Genomic DNA, 20,359 nt, shown 5'->3' on the forward strand with positions numbered 1-20,359 from the left:
GGTAGCCAACTCTCGGTCATATTCTACTCCACACAATCCCAACTTGACACCATTTAACTCCCCCAACAACAAGAAAGCAAATGACAACCATTCAACATGCATGTCGCCCAACTTGACATCATTTACTCCCAATGCACCACCTTATTTGACCACAAGCATTCACCACCTTCTCCACTCTCCCTAGCACGAAAATTAGGAGATTTAGCAGCCCCCATTCTTGGCCAAGACAACAACATTAGCAAAGTTTCTTCATTTCCGTTGCCGTGTCTCCCGATCTGACGTATTGTGTTGTTTATTGTAAAAACAACTTAAGGCATGTGTATTTTCTTCCTTTTTCTCAGCAACCAAGTGTATTACATATTTTTAGTATGATATATGTGCATGGCTTCGATTTTATAGCAAGAAACCACAAGAAAATATTTTTGAGAACCATAGTCCATTCTCGGCCATCTTGTGCAGGTCACGGCCCTTGCTTGTTTTGTTGATTTTCAGGTTGTCTCGGTTCCTAGGCTCCCAAGGCTGCTTATGGTCATGTCCTAGAGTGTGTTAGGGTCAAGTTTGATCAAGGGTTCAAGCCCCAAAACCGTAAGTTAAGTGCTCAAATCAGTAGGTAAGAAACAAGTGTCACATTTGGGGTTCATTTGCTGTCAATGGGGTTCGTAGGATAGTGTTCGAGCCATGGCTGGCCTAGGGCCAGTAGCCATGGCTAGGACCCTTCCCTAGCTAGCATAGGACGTGGTCAAGTCGTCCCCAAGTGGCTTGAGCCATGTCTCAAATCGTTTGGACAGAAACAACTCAGGTTGGTCTCGTTTGACAGTAACATTTGCGTGGGTGGTTCGTTGTTGGTTTATGGGTTTGTATGGTTCATGGTTGGCTAAGGGCCATTAGCCATGACTCATACAACACCTTAACATGTCTAGCATGGACCATGGTTAGCCTCATAGCCATTGGATCCATTATTTGACAGCAATCAAACTAGAAAAGTCATGGTTCCATGACAGCAAGTTCTTGATATCTGATCTTTCGGATTTTTAAATTCTGGTATCAATCCGTCCATTTTCTGAAAATACTTTCAACACAAAAGTTGTAGTTTATTGTGTTGTCTTCGATTTGATATAAAATTCATAATTTTTGAATAAGCAATGAGGGAGATATGATTTTTCTTGCAAAACCGCACAATCTGTCCGAAGAATATTTTGACAGCAAGCTCTTAATATCTGATCTTACGGATTTTTAAATTCTGGTATCAATCCGTCCATTTTCTGAAAATGCTTTCAACACAAAAGTTGTAGTTTATTGTGTTGTCTTAGATTTGATATAAAATTCATAATTTTTGAATAAGCATTGAGGGAGATATGATTTTTCTTGCAAAACCGCTCAATCTGTCCGAAGAATATTTTGACAGCAAGCTCTTGATATCTGATCTTTCGGATTTTTAAATTCTGGTATCAATCCGTCCCTTTTCTGAAAATACTTTCAACACAAAAGTTGTAGTTTATTGTGTTATCTTCGATTCAATATAAAATTCGTATTTTTTCGATAAGAAATGAAAGAGTTATGATTTTTCTGGTAAAACCGCTCAAGCTGTCTTAATTGTGCGAGAATATTTTTGTTCAAGTTTTTGGTGTGAGTTCCATTGGGTCTTGTTCTTGGTTCTTGGTTGGCCTGTGGCCATTAGCCTTGGACTAAGACATGCCCAAATGTGTTATGGAGGTCGTGTTTTTAACCGTTCGTGATTTGGTTAAGTTTAGAAGTGGTACGAGAATTTACGGTGCAATGTGCCAAAGTGACTCTCGAAAGAGCGTTTCATGATTTTGGCCTCCATGCACAATTTTCGTGTATTACAGCCCTTTGTATATATTTTCCAGTATTTTAGATGTATTTTAATCATGACTAAACGATGGTTCGATGTTGGTTCGGGTTGGTACGGAGTCATGGTTAGATACTAAGTTTGTTGGGCGTAATTGTCTCGTTTTTAGTTCGAATATGAAGTGTTGGTCAAGTTGAGATTATTTGCATGTGTCTCATGTTAGAATTAGGTCGCAGTGAGCCTGGGAACGATCCAACTCATTTGGTAAATAAAAACAGGATAATAATTATATTACGTGCATAAAAAAAAAAAAATAGAAAATATTTATTTTTGAGATATATGCGATATGTCTTGTGGCCACCTTACGCTTATGGGATTGCTTCACCCGGTAACTTACAACCGGTTTACGATTATGTATGGGTACGGATATCCAGTCCAAGGGCTGTGATGATCTTTACCGCCCAGTATACTGTGGTTTAGTCTGATCAGACGTGCATGTTATGTTATGGGCCACTTGCGTAGAACATTATCTCTAAAGAAAAATTACGATATGATATGTTATGACAGGGCTCTATCGAGCAACTCTTTTATGTACGATTTTTCAGTTATGCACGTATTTATAATTACTCATGACACGATTTTCACGTTACGCTTTACGATACGATATTTTTACGTTGCATGCGATTTTATGATATATTTACTTGTTATTCACGATATATGCATGCTGAGTCTTTAGACTCACTAGACTTGATTGATGTAGGTACTGACGATGCAGAGGCTGAGGGCGGAGACCAGTGAGTTAGCTCGGATCGGCGGTAGTACGAACCCGAGGACCTCACGTTTATTTATTCAGTTTTATGTTCAAACTCTTGTTATAACTTTATATATATTTTAAGTTATTATTTAAAACATTATTCAGTTTCCGCTGCTATGTTTATGTTAAACCGTTGGGTTATTTTACGAAAGTTTTTATACGTTGCAATTTTATTTATTTAAAGAGAAAATTTTAAATAATTCCGAAAAATTATGAATACGAATTACGGGCCCTCACAGTTGGTATCAGAGCGATGTTTCTTGTAAAGGGTTGTACTTACTATTGATCTCGAGAAGCTCACGAAGTCACGTCCTCAGTCTGTAAGTCCTAATTTCACGTATTACATTTTTTTTAGCATGAAAGTTTACCAGCATGTTCTCATGAAATATTTTATCAGCATATTCTCATGAAAAATATTTTAATGTTAAGATTATGTTTTAGCAAATATATATTTAAATTTCAATAAAATAGTAGAAATATTGCATGTTGGTTACGTAAGGATTTTACATGGTACAATATGCCTCCTAGACGAGTTATTGACCGCCCAAGGGGTGCGGAAAACTAGGATGATGAGACTCAGAACCGTTATGAGGATAGAGGTCCACCGCCACCTCCTCCACCACCTGATATGCATACCCAGATGATGGCGGGTATGACTCAGTTCTTCGCACAGTTCGCGGGGAACAATGCTGCAGCGGTGGCTAGGCCGCCTAGACCCGAGGCTATTTGTGAGCGGTTCATGAGGATGAACCCGAAGGAGTTCACTGGGACGTCTGATCCCATGGTGGCTAAGGGATGGATTAAGTTCCTAGAGGTTACTTTCAGATTTATGGAGCTTGAGGATGTTGACAGGGTCCGCTGTGCGACATATCTTTTTGGAGGAGACGCCCGTCTATGGTGGGAGGGCGTCTCTGTAGCTCTGGATCTAGCTACTCTCAGTTGGACGCGCTTTAGAGAGGTGTTCTTCTCTAAGTATTTTACTGATGACGTGCGTTCGAGGTTGACCAGGGAGTTTATGACCCTGAGACAGGGTGACATGACTGTTACGGAGTTTATCCGTAAGTTCGAGAGGGGTTGTCACTTTGTACCCCTGATCGCGAACGACGAAGGTGCCAGACTTAGGCACTTCATGGATGGATTGCGGCCGATCTTGCGCCGTGATGTTAGGGTGGTTGGCCCTACGACATATGAGGTCGCTGTCTCTAGAGCTCTTACTGCAGAACAGGATCAGAGAGATATCGAGAATGACCGCCAGGGTAAGCGGCCATTTCCAGCGCCCCACCGCCCTCTTCAGCAGCATAAGAGGCCTTTCCATGGCCCATCAAGGAGCAGAGAGCAGCAGCAGCAGGGACGTGTGGTCTCGAGGAGGCAGGAGTACCCGGTCTGTGCCAGGTGCACACGCCGTCATACCGGAACTTGCATGTATGGTTCTGGGAAGTGTTTCAAGTGTGGCGGTACAGGCCATTTGCTAAAAGATTGTCCTCATGGGACATTGCCTACTCAGGGCAGAGTGTTTGCACTCCATGCAGCGGAGGCGAACCCAGGGACTATGCTCTTGACAGGTATCTTAAATCTTTAAGTTTTTATTTGGGAAAATTTTAGCATATTTAATTCAGCATTTTGGGATTAATTGCTTTGAATTATTGGGTTATAAGATTTGAACTTAGAAATTGTGATAAGATTGCATGTTCTATACGGGTCGTTTTGGGAATCTAAGTTAGAAGAACTTTGACCTTTGCATGTCTATAGGATTAATTCTGGTTAATTATTGGATTTAGATAGATGTTCCAACCTTTCAGGAAGAATATTTATAGGCGGAGCTTCTACGAACGCCTTGATTGATTCAGGAGCCACTCATTCATTCATATCTGAGACCTTTGCGAATTCCATCGAGGTCAAGACGATTGGATTGGATGTGGCGTATTCTGTGGTTATTCCATCTGGCGAGGAGATGGCAGCGACTAGCGTAGTACGAGACATAGACCTCGAGCTTCATGGAAATCTTGTCTATGCGGATTTGATCGTGCTGCCAATGCCAGAGTTCGATATTATCCTTGGGATGGATTGGCTGCACAAGAACAGAGTACTTATTGATTTTCAGCGGAGATCTGTTCTAGTCCGACCGCTTGGAAGGGAGCAATTCCTATTTGAACCTAACCGGTACTTTAATTTTCCTATCATGATATCTTGTATTCAGGCTAGGAAGCTCATGCTTAGGGGTTGTCGAGCATTCATTGCGACCATTATATCTGTTCCCGAGGTCTCCAGCCAGTCAGTTGCAGATGTCCCAGTTGTCAGGGACTTTTCAGACGTTTTTCCCGATGACGTCTCTTGTAGACCACCGGTACGAGAGGTAGAGTTTTCGATCGATCTTATGCCAGGTACCGCGCCTATCTCTAAGGCGCCATACAGATTAGCACCGTCAGAGATGGTTGAGCTCAAGAAATAGATTCAGGAGCTTCTTGCCAAGGAGTTTATTCGCCCGAGTTTCTCTCCATGGGGCGCGCGTGTCTTATTCGTGAAGAAGAAAGACGGATCTATGAGGCTTTGCATTGACTACCGAGAGTTGAACAGGGTTACAGTGAAGAATAAATACCCACTTCCGAGGATCAAGGATTTGTTTGATCAGTTGCAGGGAGCCTCAGTATTCTCCAAGATAGATCTGCGATCTGGATATCACCAGTGGAGGGTGAAAGACGCCGATACTTTTAAGACTGCTTTTAGGACTCGTTATGGGCACTTCGAGTTCCTTGTGATGCCGTTCGGTTTGACGAATGCGTCGGCGATCTTCATGGATCTCATGAATCGTGTATTTCAGCCGTATCTTGATCAGTTCGTTATTGTATTCATAGACGACATTCTCGTCTACTCAAAGAGTCAAGAGGATCACAACAGGCATCTGACCGCAGTATTGCAGACGTTGCAGAGGCACAAGCTGTTCGCTAAGTTCAGCAAGTGCGAGTTCTGGTTGGAGAAAGTGGCGTTCTTAGGCCACATCATATCTAGCAGTGGCATTGAGGTAGACCCAGCGAAGGTTGCGACCGTCAGAGATTGGGAGGTGCCGCAGAGTGCATCAGAGATCCGTAGTTTCCTTGGTCTAGCAGGATACTATCGGAAGTTTATTCAGGGTTTCTCCTCTATCGCAGTTCCACTCACGTCATTGACTAAGAAGAATGCTAAGTACGTGTGGAGCGATGAGTGCCAGAAGAGCTTCGATTCTTTAAAGCAAGCTCTTATTTCAGCGCCGATCTTGTCCATGCCTTCTGGGCCCGGAGATTTTGTATTGTATACCGATGCTTCGAAGCTCGGTCTAGGCGCAGTGTTGATGCAACATGGGAAAGTAATAGCGTATGCTTCTCGTCAGTTGAAGATCCACGAGAAGAACTACCCTACTCATGATCTTGAGTTAGCTGCTGTAGTATTTGCCTTGAAGATTTGGAGGCATTATCTATACGGAGAGAAGTGTCAGATCTTTACCGACCACAAGAGCCTCAAGTACTTCTTCACGCAGAAAGAGTTGAATATGCGTCAGAGGCGTTGGTTGGAGTTAGTCAAGGATTATGACTGTGACATTAGCTACCATCCTGGTAAAGCTAATGTAGTAGCAGATGCTTTGAGCCGGAAAGTCGTAGTGATGGCTCATTTGACAGTTCAGAGGCCTCTTCAGAGTGAGATTCAGAGATTTGATCTAGAGATTTATACTCGAGGTAGAGTTCCCCGTCTATCTACCTTGATGATTAAGTCTTCTTTATTAGACCGTATTCGCAGCGGTCAGTCATCTGATGAGCAGTTGGCGAAGTGGAGACAGAGAGATGAGACGAAGGGCAGTGCTTTGTACACAGTGAGTGATGGCATTGTTCGTTATCGAGATAGGATATGGGTTCCTAGCAGCGATTCTATTCGAGCAGACATATTAGCTGAGGCCCACATGTCCCCGTACTCTATTCATCCTGGGAGTACGAAGATGTACAAGGATCTGCAGATATTATATTGGTGGCCCGGTATGAAGAGAGAGATTAGGAGATTTGTATCCGAGTGTTTGACTTGTCAGCTTGTGAAAGCTGAACATCAGAGACCAGCCGGCTTACTCAAGCCACTTCCCATTCCCGAGTGGAAGTGGGAGAACATTAACATGGATTTCGTGGTTGGTTTACCGAAGTCGGCTAGAGGTTCAAATGCTATATGGGTGATTGTTGATCGTCTTACCAAGTCAGCTCATTTCTTGCCTATTAAGACGACTTTCTCCATGATTCAGTATGCTGAGTTATATATCCGTGAGATAGTCCGATTGCACGGTATCCCAGTCTCTATTGTTTCTGACAGAGATCCGAGATTCACTTCCTCGTTTTGGAAGAGTCTGCATTCAGAGATGGGAACGAAGTTGTTGTTTAGCACAGCTTTTCACCCTCAGACAGATGGTCAATCAGAGAGAGTTATTCAGATCTTGGAGGATCTTCTCCGTGCTTGTGTCATCGATTTCTCAGGGAGCTGGGAATCGAAGTTGCCATTAGTGGAGTTTACCTATAACAACAGCTTTCAGTCGTCTATAGGTATGGCTCCTTATGAAGCACTGTACGGAAGGAAGTGCAGATCGCCTATTCATTGGGATGAAGTAGGTGAGAGATCAGAGTTGGGTCCGGAGATTGTTCAACAGGCAGCCGATACAGTAGTCAAGATCCGTGACAGGATAAGGACTGCTCAGAGTCGACAGAAGAGTTATGCCGACCGGAGGAGGAGAGATCTAGAGTTTGCCGTTGGCGACCATGTTTTCGTGAAGATAGCACCGATGAAGGGTGTCATGAGATTCGGAAAGAAGGGGAAGCTTAGTCCGAGGTTCATCGGACCATTTGAGATCCTCGACAGAGTTGGGACATTAGCATATCGTGTTGCTCTTCCGCCGAATCTGGCCGGAGTACACAATGTGTTCCATGTGTCGATGTTGAGGAAATATTTAGCGAACCCTTCTCATGTGTTGAATTTTGAGTCGTTGCAGTTTTCTCCGAACTTGTCTTATGAAGAGAGACCAGTGCAGATCTTAGACCGTAAAGAGAAGAAGCTTCGAAACAAGGTGATCAAATCAGTGAAGGTCAAGTGGCTTAATCATTCCGATGAGGAAGCTACTTGGGAGTCAGAGTCAGAGATGCGGAGTCGCTTTCCAGATTTATTCGGTGAGTTCTAATTTCGAGGACGAAATTTTATTTAAGGGGGGGAGTTGTGTAGTACCGAAACAACCAATATGCGTATATATGTGCAAAATTTCTATTATTTAATTTTAAATGGTTATTATTTTAAGAAATTGTAGATTTAATTGCATTTAAATCATTTACGTTATTTTTAAGGATTTTAAATCGCGTATTTCAAATTTTAGCTTTTTAGATATATACGCGAGACCGGACCGGAGATAGGAAATCGGAGATAAATTTTATGATCCAAAAATATTCCTAAATTTATTTCAAGCTAAGAAATAATTTATTTTGTTGAAATCAAGTGGATTTAAGTCTACTTTAATTAATTAATCACCAATTTAATTATAGACTTCTTAATTCATCTAGATTGTGCTTAATTAACTTTTAATCAAGCTTATCTAACCTAGGATTCTATTTAGCAAAACTTAAACAAATCCTACACAATTGGGTAGCCAACTCTCGGTCATATTCTACTCCACACAATCCCAACTTGACACCATTTAACTCCCCCAACAACAAGAAAGCAAATGACAACCATTCAACATGCATGTCCCCCAACTTGACATCATTTACTCCCAATGCACCACCTTATTTGACCACAAGCATTCACCACCTTCTCCACTCTCCCTAGCACGAAAATTAGGAGATTTAGCAGCCCCCATTCTTGGCCAAGACAACAACATTAGCAAAGTTTCTTCATTTCCGTTGCAGTGTCTCCCGATCTGACGTATTGTGTTGTTTATTGTAAAAACAACTTAAGGCATGTGTATTTTCTTCCTTTTTCTCATCAATCAAGTGTATTACATATTTTTAGTATGATATATGTGCATGGCTTCGATTTTATAGCAAGAAACCACAAGAAAATATTTTTGAGAACCATAGTCCATTCTCGGCCATCTTGTGCAGGTCACGGCCCTTGCTTGTTTTGTTGATTTTCAGGTTGGCTCGGTTCCTAGGCTCCCAAGGCTACTTATGGTCATGTCCTAGGGTGTGCTAGGGTCAAGTTTGATCAAGGGTTCAAGCCCCAAAACCGTAAGTTAAGTTCTCAAATCAGTAGGTAAGAAACAAGTGTCACATTTGGGGTTCATTTGTTGTCAATGGGTTTCGTAGGATAGTGTTCGAGCCATGGCTGGCCTAGGGCCAGTATCCATGGCTAGGACCCTTCCCTAGCAAGCATAGGACGTGGTCAAGTCGTCCCCAAGTGGCTTGAGCCATGTCCCAAATAGTTTGGACAGAAACAACTCAGGTTGGTCGCGTTTGACAGTAACATTTGCGTGGGTGGTTCGTTGTTGGTTTATGGGTTTGTATGGTTCATGGTTGGCTAAGGCCCCTTAGCCATGACTCATACAACACCTTAACATGTCTAGCATGGACCATGGTTAGCCTCATAGCCATTGGATCCATTATTTGACAGCAATCAAACTAGTAAAGTCACGGTTCCATGACTNCCAAGAATTCATCCTCTTCACCTTGACATAATAGATTTAGCTTTTCATGAACTTACTTTTGATCAACACTAAAAACATCACTCATAATTTGGAAAATTAAAAATATATTGGAACTTAGAACTTTTACACACTCACACTATATTTTACAATGAGATAGAATGATTCTCAAGCTAGCACAAGGCCTCTATTTATAGGCCAAATGAGAGAAAGGGTCAAAAATTCTATTAATGCAATGTAGTTGTAATAGTAGTCTTTGTCTCCTCCAACTTCAATTTCATGTCCCTTCTTTCAATGCTTTGTTCCACGACTTTAATCACCGAATTTGACTCTGCTCAAAACAGCAAACATGTGGGAAATTGTCTGTAGATGAATTTGGCCACTCGGTTCACCTCATTTGGTTAAATATTGAAATAATTATGTTTTTTTTACTATATGCTGGTCATGGTGAAAGTAAATTTGTCCTCCTTTTGATATTTTCACAATTTGATTATTTTAATCAACTTTGTAGGCAATCATGTCTTCTGCAAAGTTGTAGATAATTTCTCAAGGATTTCAAAAATGTTTGAATCACCTCCATTTGAATTTTCTAGCTTGAGTTATCATTATTTTACCAACACGTAGAAAACCTGAAAATAAAACATATTTAGTAAGACTTTTAAATATAAACACACAATACTAAAATAACATAATTTTATAATTTTAATGAAACTTAAATTTTAAAATATAGGTTTTAACATATAATAAATTATTAATTTTAAGTTTCATAATTAGGTGCTGGACACGTCCGCTTTTGGCTAGAATCGGTATAAACATTGCATGGTGCATTCGGTTTGTAGAAATTTCAAGGTGCTGAAATTCCAGCAACTTTCAGTGTCCGTTCGAGAAGATTAAGGGTACTGGTCTTGATGGTTTAAGGGCGTTAGGGTGTGAATAAAGTGTGGCAAAAAGTTGGGAAAAAATTCGGTAAAAGTGAATAAAGTGTGGCAAAAATTTGGGAAAAAATTCGGTAAAATTTCGAGTCGATTCGGGTTAAAACCGGACCCCGGTCCAGGTTTTAAAACGAATCAGTTAAGTTCTGAATTTTGCTTGAGTTTACGTCTAGGAATGTTTTTAAAAATGTTTTGGGACATTTTAAGGAGTTTGGTAAGTTTCGGGTCAATTTTAGATGTCAAGGGTTGAAACGATAATTTTTGGGTTTTTAGGGACAAAATGGTCATTTTGCTGGCACCCGGGGTGAGATTTTGGTCCTGGCAGCGTCCTGAGCACAAATTTATGATATTTTAAATGTTCACGCATCACGTTTATGATTTTTACGCAATATGATAATTACGTTGCATGTTTGGTTTTAAGGAAAAAGTTACGCATATGCATGTTTTTATTAAGTGATGAAAATGATGATACTTTTGAAGGATGAGAATTGGTTGTGACTGACGATGTATATGTATACGATGACATGAGATATGATGAGCTGTGGCCCGGGCTCAGTGGGCCGGTAATGCTGTCGCTGATGTCCCCTGCCGCCGGGTACCACGGTTTTATAGTTAGATCCATCCATAGAGCTGATACGAAAGTCACAACTAATGAACTGAATTCAATTAAAAGAAAATATTTAAGTTTATGTTGATTTGGTGAGCTGTTTTGACATGACCCGAGGACCATTATTTTTCCGCATATTGATTCAAGTGTTTTGAGAGGAGTTACGCATTTTTATATGTTAATGATATTACGATTTATACATGTTTAGTTTATGACGTTAGTTATTTTTAAACTGCGCTACTTTTATTGACAAATAAATACGATTATTTTAAATGTATTTTTTTAATTGCGAGATTTTAAAAAAAATGTTTCTGCACTTTTAAAACGGTAGACGTTTCAATGATACCATACATTAACTCTTTCAAATTATGGAAATCTCGAATTCCATGCATTGGGTGTCAAACATTTCCGATTATTGAGGATAATATACATGTTTATTGAGAGTAATTTAATGTCCATTTGAAACTCTTTTGAATTTATCTTATTTAATTTTCTTGTGCTATCTTATTTGAATATTTAAGAAGACAATTCAAGATATACAATATACATATGGTTTTGAAAGAAAACTACGATACATTAATTCTTTCAAATTAAGGTAATCTCGAAATAATATGCATTCGAGATGAAAAAAATTTTGATTATTAAATGGTAATTTAATGTCCATTGAAAAACTTTGTTGTAGTGATAACTTTTAATATTCAACCAATTTTATTTTTTGAAAAATTAAATAAACTAATTAAATTTTGTATTTCTTTTTTAGTAAGTAATTTGGGCAGGAAATTACTTAAAATAGCAAAATTTATTTTTTAATGATTTACCTCATGAGTGATACTGAACATTGCAATCATTTGTATTTTAAATTTATTTATACAATTTTTAATTAAATTGATTGATATAATAAATGCAAAATTTTTAATATAGTTTATGTTTTCAATAGAGTGTGGTTTCAATTTGAATAAAAAAATATAAAACATATAACACATAAATTACATTTGAATTAATATAAAAATTAATTAAATTCAAAATTGAATTAAATGAATTGATATAATAAATGCAAGCAATAATTAAAGTGATCATATATATATATATATATAAGTGATGCTGAACATTGCAATCATTTGTATTTAAAATTTATTTATATAGTTTGTAATAAAAATTAAATATATCATAGTAACACAAAATCATATCACAAATTAAATTGATTGATATAATCAATGCAAAATTTTAATGTAGTTTATGTTTTCAATATAGATTAGTTTCAATTTAAATAAAAAAAATAAAAAACATATAATACATAAATTATATTTGAATTAATACAAAAATAAATTAAATTCAAATTTGAACTAAATGAATTGATATAATCATACAAGCAATAATTGAAGTTATCATTTATTGCAGTACACATATTTCAATATTCACGATATATCTTTACTTTTTTAGAAATGGCATTTGAATTAAAAATTAAAACAGAAATTAAACTTACAAGGTTGTACACCAAGAAGTTGAAACTTTTATTCAACAATTTAAGAATGATTTTTTTACGGAGAGAGAATAGAGGTGAACAAATTGGACCGTGCTTCTCTAAGAGCACAATACATCCTATATATAGAGGGAAGAGCCGGACATGAAACCCTGGATTCCAACTAAAAATATAAAATATTTTATAAAAACAAATAGTGACAAGGTCACAAAAGTCAAAAAATACATAGTGATATTCCACTAAATTTGTCAGTATTTTAATATATTAAATATGAATATTCTAGTCATTTTTAATATTGTCTTTTAATGAACTTTTTAAATTTTCAAATATATCACTGACGTTGGAAAGATTGGGAATATCTTCTTTTGGATCTTGAACATCTTGAATTCGTATTAAATGGATGAATTGATTTTTACTTGATTCAGATGCCATAGATTTATCTGATTTGGAATCTGAACATCCAATATTCTTATAAAATCTTTCTTCAACTTTATTATGGTCATAACTAAACGTTGAATGACAATATAGTAAAAAAGAATGTCAGAATAAAATTCTGGTAAGGAGATCAAGAACAATGACCAGATGCCCCAGAAACAAATTTGTGAAGCAGGAAGGCGCTCAGAACAACAATGTTAACAGTCAGGATGATCAAAAGGAGAAGAGAGAGCATAAACTGGAATCTTTTGTGAGAACAAATAGGAGAGGAGAATATTAAATTAAAGATCAAAAGCTTAACTCAAGCCATCAGATGAATTTTCAAAGCGTGCTGTGGGGATGGTTGGTTTCAACATTCAACCCCTTGGTCGGGTGCAATTTGAAAAAATACCTGGCTGTAATTGGATCGTATAGGCTCCAACTCAGCAGTTGGCGGAGCAGCCTCAATTTCTGCCAAAGATGAGTAACCAAGATGGACAGCAGCCCATTTCAAAAATGTTAGGAGATCCTCCTTGCTTATACTTCCGATAGGATTAATATCAGCGGAGCTGCAATCGTACTGCACAGGAAAGTTTAATCAATTTTAGGAGGAAAATTAACTCTAGGAAAGGCAATAAAAAATAAGAGATTGTAGTCATCTGCGGAGTCAGGTTTTCGTTTCTACCCGGGCTAGAATTTTCTAAATCATGGTTGAGCTAATATTGACAAATGGAGCACTGGATTACAGGAAAATAAGACAAAATTTTATGTATAAAAAATATCGGAAAAAAACAAGTCAACCCCCCAGGCGGAGCAACACATGGCTCCGCCCGTGATTGCAGTTCTTGTACTTCTAAACCAATTATGAATAACATGAAAACAAAACAGATGACCATGTCAATAAACGTTCACACTCGTAATACTGAAGCACCTTTGTAAGATAACCACGCAATCCTTCATCCACATTGGAGTTACCTAAGACCAGATAAAAGCCTGGCTTGTTATGAACCCATGGCAATAGTGAAGCTAGGATGAAAGCCAGGAACATTCTAATTCGAGCTAGAATATTTTGAAGGCCCAAATTTTCAGTATTTGATCCCCCATCCACCTAGAGAAAAATTACAGACAACGAAAACTCAAGTCATTGGCGGATTTCGAAACATCAACTGTATAGCATGTGTGAAATATAAAATTTAAATAGACACATTTGCTTGTAATGACCTCACTCACAAAGTAATATAAATTAATAGAAAAAGTGTCGAGATTTACAAGAAGTAGGATAAAATTGGCATTTTCATGCACTTATAGTTATAAATAATATACTAATTTGTCATAAATAAGTAAAATCAAACTCTAGAAAAGTCACATACTTTTTATTGAGTTAGACCAAACCTCGATAAACAATTATAATACTTAACTAATATGTCAATTCCTGGTAAGTTAACTCGAAAATGGGTACAGAAGGTGCTATTAAAAAAAAAAGAGATACTTTCACTCTACAGCTCAGTGGAAGGAAATAGACATGCATGGCGCTTTCAAGCCCTCTTCTTCAGGAGAGAGAGCTTATTCTGTAACAGTTAATGCAAAATCAACGTATGAAGTTGAAAGGATAAGAGACTACTAGATTAAAATGAAGGATACGCTCAATAAACTTTTCCAATGAAACAATCTCAGATAGGTTTTATGATTCAATATAAAAGATTGGTAATTGCCTGAATTAAGAAAAATTCTTGGCAATGATTTGCATAAAAAGTAGTTTTTTTTGAGATTTATTTGATGAATTTATGATATAGCATAAAAAACCGGTGGCGAATTATTTATTGACCTCTAAACCATCAACTTTAAAGGAATGTACCAGAAAGCCAAGGAATACTACTTTTGTCCACACATTTTAAGTTGGGAATTCGGTGAAGTAATTCCCTTCAAGTCGAACCATAAAGGTCATTCGATGAGCACAAACTTAAGTTTAAAATCTTCATCTCATACCTTGTACCGTGGCCTCTTTCCAGTAAGAGTTTGAAACAAAGAAATCAGGGAAGAAACCAATCCATCAATCGAAACATCAAGATGCCACGACCCAATTTCTTCAGCAAGCACCTTCGCCCGAGTCCTTGTAGCATCAGAACTAAAAAGAGAAAAGGCTTTCAATGTCCAATTGCACAAGAGAGGCATTCAAAGTCATTAACATGTTTCATTTCTTTTATGTCAGAAACTCCAAATAAGTTGAACATTAAGGAATTCACAACATAGCTTCCAGACCTGCACTTTGCAAAAAAGAAAAAAAGAAGAAGAGAAAACAGCTGGCTCTTACTTTCATCTATACAGATCATGATTTCTTACTCCGTGCAATAGAGCATTTTGAAATTTCATCATGTGTGCCACACACATGTACACGAGAAATATTTTCGACAATACACAAAAATGATTGTCAAAGTGAATATGTGAACAGGGACTCAGATAAAATATTTTATATTTCCCTGAATCATATTTCTGTGTGTGCCTGTGTTACATGAACTAGCACTTTAACATCTGCAGGCTGACACGACTTCCATTGATGTATTTTGACATACTTTATAGACTGAAAAGTTCAAAACTTCTCGAATCCAATTAGCACAGCCAAAGTCACAAAAAATGCCAAGCATGGGTAATTGTTTGTTGCTCAAAAAACTTACTGGAAATTCACAGACGCAATATCGACAATTGTCATCGATTCCAAAATTTTTTGTATATCATATAAAAACAGATGCAGGACTTCAATGTGATTCCAACAATAACCACCAAAAGATTTTATATTATTCATCCTCACGACTAACTGTTATTTATGAAACCCAGATGACACTTGAAACCTTTCTTTATTTTTACATTAAATTAACCAAGCAAGATTAATTGACTGTTACAGCGTTAATCACAAATCCATTACAGGAAATCACTCAAGATATGAACTATTTCTCAACAATTCCAAAACGTTAGTGTAGGAGGCCAATGATTGAAATATAGAAATAACTCTTATATCACCCAATAACAATAACAGCCACCAACAGATTTTTAAATTCCCATCCCCGTCAAATCAAGTAACTATTTATTTAGTGAATCCCTTGGAACCCATAAACTGTATTCTTACATGACATGAAACATGTGAGGTGCACAAGATCCCAAATTTGGTTCTCTGTTTATTAATTCTCACCTATTTTCAGATCCCATGAAACTGTGTAGAACAGGCGTTTAGCAAATTCCTTCTCGTCCATGTGTAACTGTATGCAAATCTAGGGTTTTATTTATAATATGTATTTAATTATTTTAATCCATTAAATAATGATTATGGCATGAATATATGTTTTATTTCATGGTTCATTAAGATTGCATGTTATAGGGTTTTTAGTAATATTTCATGCTCGAACGAGGAACAGAGACCGGGAACAGTTAAGGAAATATTTTTTATTAAATTATTATTTTTAATTATTTAATATATAGTGTAAATATGTGTGAATTTCGAAAATGGGTCTTTCTATGATATTTTACTCATCGAGTCATATTTTAAACTAGTATGCAATTTTTGGCAAAACAAAGGGCTTTTTGAGGGTTCAGGCAATATTTTCAAAAACGTACATAAATGAAATATTTTTCGAGGGTGTTATTGGGCTTAATTGGCCTACTCTATTATATATTGGGCCTAAACTCCTACTCATCCTTATTATTTTAATTAATGGGCCCAATATACATTTATATTATAACAACACTACCTCCCAAAACCCTAATCACTCACCCATTTGCATTCGGCCACCCATCCCAAGTCCCAGCAGCTTCTCATGACATTTAAGCAACCACTTTGCTCGGTTTTCTCAATAATAATTAATAGTAACTCTTCCCCGTCCCTTCAATGTCTGTTCTATGCAATTGTTGTTGAGTTTTCGAGCGTAAATACGCAAAGGCACGCTCGATTCCCTTTTTTCACATTGATCACATCATAATATATGTTTTGAAATGTATTTGCATGATATATTGTGGTTATAGTGTTACATACCAGTTTTACTTGAATTCTACATGAAAATACGCATTTTTATTGTCATGCTTCTCACGTTTCTTGACTTATGTTGGGAGTGATCTGATAGTAGATATGTAGGAACGTATGTGCTGTTCTTGAGGTCGATGCAAGTTTGAGGGAGAACCAATCGATTCCCGTGTTTGTGGCTCGATTTTGGGGAGTTTGGGTAGTTCACGTGTATTCAAGGGAATGGGGTTGAAGGTCATGGCTAGGGCAGTGCGGCAAGGTTTGGTTGTGGTCTAGGATGTGTTGGTTCGAGCCTAGTTCGGGGCCGGGTGAGCGTAGGATGGCTTGGCTTCAAAATGGAAAATTGGGGTTTTTGCCCGCAGGATTAGCACCGCAGCGCTCGAGCTTCGGCCCTTGTATCACAGCAGCACTACTCAGCCAACGCCTAGGCGCTAGTCCTGCACTTGAGAGTTTTTTATTTTGATGAGCATGGTTCATTTTGGGTGTTGATGTGGAATTGTGTTCAAGGTTGTTGACGGTTTAATTGGATCATACAGGGTTTGGTTATGAGCTTTTGAAATATGGTTTAAGTTTGGTTAAGTTCGGACTAAAACAGGGACTCCAGTCTACGTTTTAAGCGAATTATAGAATCTAAGGTTTGAGCTCGAGTTTACGTCTAGGAAATAGTTATAAATATGTTTTGAGGTGTTTTAATAAGTTTGGTTGGCTTTAGGTCGAAATTTTGAGGTCTAGGGGTAAAATGGGAAATTAGGGTTTTCAAGAGCAAAATGGTCATTTTGCACTCGGGTCGAGTTAACATTCCTGGTGGCGCCCTGATAGCAAAAATTGCAAGTTTAAAAATGTATATGTTTAATATGAATATGAATTTTTAGGAAAATACGAAAAATACGTTTCATGCCTGGTTTTAAGAAAATATACGTATATGCATGAATTTTTCAAGTGATGAATACAATGACATGCTTTTGAATGAGGTGAGTTGGTTGTGACTAACACGAACACGAACATGAACATGTAAGGCCAAGGCTCGATGGATGGGTAAAATTTTCGCTGATGTCCCCGTCGCCGGGTACCACTGTTATACATAGATGGATCCATCGACTTAGAGCTGATACGAAAGTCACAACTAATGATCTGAATTCAGTAAAGTAAAATGAACAGGTATATGATTAAATGATGAGATACGTTTGAATATGTTTATGTTACGATATGTTTAAGTTCATGCTTTTAAAATCATGAAGGTTATTTTAATTACAGTACTTTTCATTGTTGCATGTTATTTATATGTAATTGTTATATCGGTACAAGTATGTTGAGTCTTTAAACTCACTAGGTGTGATTGATTCAGGTGAGCATGATGATGTAGAGACTGGAGGTGCCGAAGACTGAGTAGGTGGAGCTGGGAGTACGCACGATAACCCGAGGACTTTACGTTTTTTCCTTATATTATGTTTATAGGTCATGGATGAACATTGTTTTTACGCGTTTTGCATATTTTTATACATTGTGGATTTGACAGACTTTCGTGCATGGCTTTGAATTCCTTTCAAAACAGTAGGCTAGGAGTTGATGTTAATTAGGAATTATTTAACTGCAGTCATTTTTTTCAGTAATCGAATAACTTTTTAATATGCATGGTGGACTGTTTTTATTCGCATGCATGCGTTTGATCATTTTCGAAATTAGCTTCCAAAAAAAAATTCTAGTATTATTTTAGTAATAGACATAACAATTGGTATCAGAGCAAGGGTCCTGTAAAAGGTTGTGCCACCGCCAGTTTCAGAAGCTCAGTCGTCAAGTCTCAATTCTGTAAGTTTAAATGTTTTAAATAGTTTAATGCTATCACATGCATGTTACATGATATATGATTTATAGTACATGCTTAGTTGTTTATATGCTTTAGGGATTAATCTTTTGAAAGCTAGATTGAATTCCATGATGTGTTACGTTTATAATTTGGACTGTATTCAGATATTATGCTTTCCAGACGAGCCCCTAGCACGGACAGGTAGGATGATAATCCTGGAGGTGATAGAGGCTTTCCACCACCACCACCACCACCACAACCACCACCGGGAGATACCGCTACTCGGGTTTTGGAGGGGATTGCACGACTTATGGAGCAAGCGCAGCAGGCTCCGAGATCCCAGACTGATATATATGAACAGTTCAAACGGCTCAACCCGAAGGAGTTCGGGGGTACTACTGACCCGTTTGTAGCAGAGGGTAGGATTCGGTCTCTAGAGTTGCACTTTCAGTATTTAGACATGAGAGATGGGGATCGAGTCAAATGTGCTACGTATATACTGAGGGATGATGCATCCCTATGGTGGGAGGCAGCGCACGGAGTGGATTTAGCTACCCTCACGTGGAATTAGTTCAAGGACATCTTCTATAACAAGTACTTCCCAGCTGACGTCAGGGGACGCCTGACACGAGAGTTTATGAGTCTCCGACAGGGGAACTTGTTTGTTGCTGAGTTTATCAGGAGGTTCGATCGGGGCTGTCATTTTGTGCCGCTTATTGCGAGAGATGCAACTGAGAAGTTGAGGCATTTCATGAATGGACTTAGACCCACCATACGCCGTGATGTCATGTTGATGAGGCCGGCTACGTATGATGCTGCCGCTGCTTGTGCTTTTCAGGCAGAGCAGGCCCTGAGGATATTGACGTGGAGATGCAGCTGAAGAAGCATCAAGCCCAGCAGAATTCTCAGCCTCAAAAGAAGCAATTTACATGGCCACCTAAGAATCCGGGGCAGCTAAAGCCTCAGGGACAGTTCAAGAGCCCAAGGCAGCAGAGGCCACCGCAGGCTCTAAAGGCCCCCAAGCCAGAAGAGAGACAACTCTGCAAGCAATGCAACCGGTTCCATTTTGGTAAGCGCATGTTGGGGACATTCAAGTGCTTTATTTGCAAAAAAAAAGGCCACAAAGCTGCGGATTGCCCTAGGAACAGGGACCTTACTACTGGCAGAGCCTATGTTATGCATGTCGAGGAAGCAGAGGCTGAGCCAGATTCCACACTGATCATCGATAACAGTCTTGTTTAAAATTTTTATTTGTCGCCTTGATTGCATGGAATGTTAATTTGGTTGAGAGATTTACTTTTGGGATCGAGAACTTAGAATAAAATAGGTTGTATGTTCTAACAGGTGGGATTAAAGGTTGAATTGGCTTAATTAAGAATCTTAAGGGTCAAATTGCAAAAAAAAAAAAAAAACGAAAATTGAGGGGCTATTTTGCAAATTCTCAATATATAGGGGGTTGTTTTCGCATTTTTCTGAAATTTTAGGGATCAAATTAATGATTTTTGAGATTTTAGAGCCCAAATTGATTAGATTCGAATTTTTATGGAGCTAGAATGCAAATTTTCGAAAAATGAAGGACCGAATTGAAGAAAAAATTCGAAACTTTAGGGTTGAGAATGCAATTTCCGAAAATTTATAGGGTCACATTGTATAATTTTCGAAGGATTTCTAGTACTAAAATGGAGATTTTCGAGAATTTTGGGTAATTAACGTAGAAAATTCCTTAAGTTTCAACACGATCGGATTTGATGGTATGTTTTGTCACATGAAAGATATTTATTTCAGGTGTAATCACATATGCACTGCTAGATTCCGGAGCTACACATTCATTTATATCCGAAACTTTTGTCAAGTGACT

At 38.0% G+C, this 20,359-nt stretch overlaps 1 long non-coding RNA gene across 1 annotated transcript in view; it reads left to right on the forward strand.

The window, feature by feature from the left end:
* The window catches only part of LOC140987414 (uncharacterized), a 16,045-nt gene extending 5,965 nt beyond the window's left edge, over positions 1–10,080 (forward strand). The window contains exon 3 of the long non-coding RNA XR_012177111.1: positions 10,030–10,080. This is a non-coding gene — a long non-coding RNA (uncharacterized lncRNA). The remainder of the gene's footprint in view (positions 1–10,029) is intronic.
* The last annotated feature ends 10,279 nt before the right edge of the window (positions 10,081–20,359 follow it).

The sequence above is a fragment of the Primulina huaijiensis genome, chromosome 11, assembly GCF_012295235.1.
Source record: "Primulina huaijiensis isolate GDHJ02 chromosome 11, ASM1229523v2, whole genome shotgun sequence".
In the NCBI taxonomy this organism is placed as follows: Eukaryota; Viridiplantae; Streptophyta; class Magnoliopsida; order Lamiales; family Gesneriaceae; genus Primulina; species Primulina huaijiensis.